The sequence below is a fragment of the Uranotaenia lowii genome, chromosome 1 (genome assembly GCF_029784155.1).
Source record: "Uranotaenia lowii strain MFRU-FL chromosome 1, ASM2978415v1, whole genome shotgun sequence".
In the NCBI taxonomy this organism is placed as follows: Eukaryota; Metazoa; Arthropoda; class Insecta; order Diptera; family Culicidae; genus Uranotaenia; species Uranotaenia lowii.
Genome location: NC_073691.1, coordinates 97606057 through 97610805, shown reverse-complemented (window position 1 = coordinate 97610805; position 4749 = coordinate 97606057). Strand labels below are relative to the sequence as shown.

Genomic DNA, 4749 nt, shown 5'->3' with positions numbered 1-4749 from the left:
GCAGCAGACAAAATTTGCTGCACTTCGACACCTGCAATCATCCACCGTTCCTGCTCAAATCATCATATCAACACTGTCACTTCACATCGGCGCTGAATTTGTTTCCTGTTGCCGATTGCATCACCACCGGAGGATCAAAAAACACTACCGGCGTTGACCAATCAGCGACAGAAGCAAATTGTCATCACACGGCCAAACGACACAAAACAATTCCGGCGGGTTCACTTTTCTTGAAGCATTCAAGGCACTGTTAATTTTGGATCAGGTGAGTTCCTGTCCAATGCTTTCTAGTCACTCGAAGGGGTCTACCTGGTCTATTTTCCAGAGCGCTTTCCAACCTGCGGTAAACAAACAAACATATCATGCAGCCACGTCCCGGTCGAATGTCCCGAATCCTTCGTTCATTACTTTCAAGGCCTTATTCTGCTTGGATCAGGTGAGTCCCTGTCCAAGGCTCCTAATTTTGTTTGAAAGTGCTACCGGGTCTTATGTTTACAGGCACTTTCCGATCCTTCGAGAAAACAAACAGCAGCCAAGCTCCTAACAGGTTCCGACGAAATGGTGCAGGTCAACCGTTTTGAGAATTTTCAAGGCCCAATTTCACCTGGGCCAGGTGAGTCTCTGTCCAAAAGACCTATTTTCCCTAGGAAGTTCTACCGGGTCTTATAATTCCAGGCAAAACGGATCAAAACACGACACCAACCGACGAAAAGAACACTTTGCGACCGACGAGACGAAATTTTCGAGGAGCCGGCTCAAAGGTAAACAACTTTCACACGCTACGAAGGAAAAGATCATCGGTGCCCGAGTTTTTAACCAATTGGATGCTGTCAGAAATGGGTATTTCTGAAGGGGCCAGTATGTTCGATGCACACTGAGAAAATCGTGCACGAATAAAGTGGCGCTATCTGGTCCTGGGAAAGCGAAGCAGCCCAGTGAATTTTCATTGTTTTTACACTGGGGCATGCTGTCAGACCAAAGGCGTTAGCAGCAGTGGGCTGCGAGGAAAACGAAAAAGATTAATTTCCGCTCTTTTCATCAGGCCCACTATAAAAGGCCCTGTAGGAAAACGCGTGGTCTCTTTTTCCGACGGTGGCGGCCGAGGAGTAAACAAAAAAAAACCGACCTAGCAGAGCAGTGTGATTGGCGAAAATTTAAAAGTTGAAATATTGTGAAAGTTTATAAATGTAAAATAGCTGTAAAATTAGGAATAAAAATAGTTAATAAATAAATGTAGTGCTGTAAATAAAGGTGTGAAAGTAAATAGTAAAAATAGTGGAAATATACTTACCGGTGCTGAAAAGAAACACTTACCTGTTTACCTACCTGAAAAAAGAAAGAAGAAATCTACGAACCTGGAAAAGAAATTAAAAGGAGAGAAACCCAACGGCGAGAATTCAAGGTACTTCCGTTCAGTAGCATTTTTGAAGTTTGAATTTATATATATCGATAATAAAAAAAAAAGTATCATCTGAGGAATCCTTCTGTTATTTGAACATCGGACATACTTCAAGAAAAAAAATTATATTTCCAACGCATTTTTTTAAAAAAAGGATTTTCTTTTAATGCTCCATTTTCAGAAAATTGTGCACATAATTACCTGTTAGAAACCATTGAGTGAGTGAGGTAGCAATACACTAACGACGATTTGTTTTCGTTTTAATCGGGTCAAGTGCAAAACTGAGCGAGTGAAGCGAACAAATGAATATTAGAAACATATGTACCACGAGCCCTTTTATTATCTTCGTCTTCATAGACAATTGATTTAAATCATACATGCAATTTAAGTTTTTTTCATGTATGTATGTCAGAATATAAAAATTAAATGCAATTAATAATTGTTTCCAAGCTCAGTTTTTCATTAAGGTGGTATTAATGTCGAGAATAAACCTATCATATCAAATTTATCGTGGCATTAGTCACTAGTCACCGATCCACTGTTTGTTGAAATGTTGAAATTGAAATGCTAAAAAGGTATTTTAAACGTAGCGTGAATATTATTGTTTTTAATTTCTTCAAACGATTTTCCCAATTTATTAAATGAAGTTTATTTTTTATTTAATCAGGTTTTCTGACACAGAATAAGTGCCCATATTGAAGGTAAGCTACACACTTAATCTTTTCTCCTGTGGTCGGAACGATTTTTTCCTGTATTTTCAACAGCTGAAATTACAGGACAAATCTCGGGACAGAAAAAATGCTCAGGAAAACAACTGTCAAATTGACCTGTAGCTTCGCATCCGTGTTTTCCTGTAATTTGCAGGACTGTTTAAATTTTCCTGTGAGTTCGAAAAGACTTTCTCCCGAGATTTTCAATGAATTTAGGTTTCCTTTCCCCCATTTTTTATTTTTAAAATTAATCCTAATGCACTTTTAGAAAAAAATCGAACACAATTGCTTGACAATAATATTGAGATTTATTTTCAAATGTTTAAACACATATTTTTCCTTTTTTAAGTTTTATTTACCTATGTGGACACATATTCATAACCGCAACACAACACACCTGTAAATAAAACAAACTTATTAATCTATTTATCAAAACGCCGGATAGCACTTATGCTTACCAAAGCGCCGTGCGAGCCTGGCATGTTATGCATTGCGTTCCGGGGTGATGGCCTAAGATCTCACACGGGGGGAAGCATCTTGCGTCCGAATCAGCCTAATTCTCCAAAACTGATTTTATGAACTTCGCTGGAACATGCACGTTTTTCACAACTACAGTTTGTAATTTCGGCCGAATGATCTGCGCGAGTATCAACCACCAAGCAATCACAAAACACAGTAAATGAATTAGAAAATGGCGAGTTGAAGTGTTTCGCTGTAAAAAACGATGACCGAAAAAAAAACACGAATGTGAAAACACAACTGTCATTTCCGCAACGTCCCGTGACAGAGGGGATTTCTTTCCTGTATTCGATCGACTTCCTGAACACTCGAAGGAGAGTCCCTTCGAATTTCAGGATCAAGAGACTGTCACGAGATTTGGTTGGCTATTTCCCCGTGGCCCAAGAAAACTCTTGTTTTTTGACAGTTCAAGTGTCATTTTGAGCTGTTTTCCTGTAATTCAGTTAAGCTTGGTCCCGAGCGGAATAATTGCAATCTTAGTGTGTACGATGGGGTCCTCTTTAAGATATTCATTAGCTGCTGATGCGGAGCGGAAGTCGTCGAGCTCAAATTTAGCCGGTAAGTTACGATTGTTTTTACTAATTTGCTCTTTTCGAGAAGTCGAACTAATATTTGTTAACCTTTTTGTTTCCAACATAGGTATGACGGAATATTCTTCAGTAGGCCTGCCTCTGATGCAGTACTCGATGGATTTCTCACTCCTTGTGGACAAATGCTGTTGGAATTTTCCTCTGTACGTTTCTTTATGCCACCATCCATCTTCTGAATTTCGGAAAACAAAATCGACTACATGCAGGATGCGAATATCAACGCTAATTTCTAGAAACGCGTCGTACCAATTTATAGTTTGCAATGGATTAGACTTCAGGTGAGAATTGAGTTTGTATAAATTGAGATTAAATATTCACAAATCACCTTGCCTTTTTAGTAACGAAAATTGCTGTTGAGACAGCCACCATCATCGCAAATTAATTGAACGGAAGTTATCCAGCTAGACATTACGACGAAGATAGTTTGAAAGTGATGACTAAAGGTGAATAATTTAAGCTTCGAAACCGAACAAATCGTTAAATTGATCATCTTTTAAATTGATTTTTTTGTTAATATTAAAATTCTAAATTTAGCTTGGAAATTTATAGAGAAAGTACTGAGTATTCACAAAATAATTAGCAATTTTTTCTAAGATAAAAAAGTAGCAAAAATGCTAACTAAAAGTTTTTTTTTAAATGTGAACTATCAGATTGATTATAAGGGATATTTATAAACAGTGGAATTTTTTTTAATAATGAAAAATAAGAACTATAGAACCTAACAAGATCTGCTCAAACTTTTCTTAGATAGATTCGTCACCTCAAGCAGTTATGTGGTTAAATGCACTGATTTGTTTTTATCTATAGCCAAATAAAACAATAAAAATTAAAAAATGTTGTTTTTAAGAAAGAAAGAAAAACGGATTAATTTTATTATAACTTGGGTAATTCTAATGGAATTTTTATTTAAGCTTAAATTTTAGCAAACATTAGGTAGAAACTACAACCCTGTACAATGTACACGGCTATAAATTACAGTCCTGTAATTTCAAACCATGCTGTAAAAAATTGTGCACTTGAAAATTATTGGCACGTAATTTTTTTTCGACCTGTAAAATTGTAGGGAATGTCCTGCTCCTTTTTGTTACAGGATATTTGCTGTAATATTACAGAAAATAATTTTTGCTGTGTATGCTTTAAAATGTACCAGTTTTAATCATCGATAATTGATGAAGTAACAACCCAGATAACCAGAAATCGTAATCGATGATCAAGGAGAAATTGAGGAAAAATTGAGAAAGAGGAAAAGGGTGAGATGTATAAGTGCATGAGCACAGCCTACCCCTTGATGTAGTATCATAGGGTGAAACCAAGGGGCACATCTGGCACACGAAGCCCAAGGTGGTTTTAGTGGGACGAACCCACACACGGCAGCAAACACCCGGCTGTTATGGTTTGAAGTCAAATTTCCATCTTGTAAAAAAAAAAAAAAAAAAAAAAAACCAGAAATCGTAAAGCAGTGTTCATTGCAAGGCCGTGCGAACGGAGGGGGGTTTTAGGGGTTTAACCCCCCCCCCCCCCCCATGGAGAT

General features: G+C 37.4%; 1 long non-coding RNA gene across 1 annotated transcript; it reads left to right on the top strand.

Moving 5' to 3' along the window:
- The first annotated feature begins 3112 nt into the window (after positions 1-3112).
- Positions 3113-3874, top strand: LOC129740159 (uncharacterized). The gene is made up of 3 exons (XR_008736127.1): positions 3113-3186; positions 3268-3496; positions 3557-3874. It is a non-coding gene; the product is annotated as an uncharacterized LOC129740159 (long non-coding RNA).
- The last annotated feature ends 875 nt before the right edge of the window (positions 3875-4749 follow it).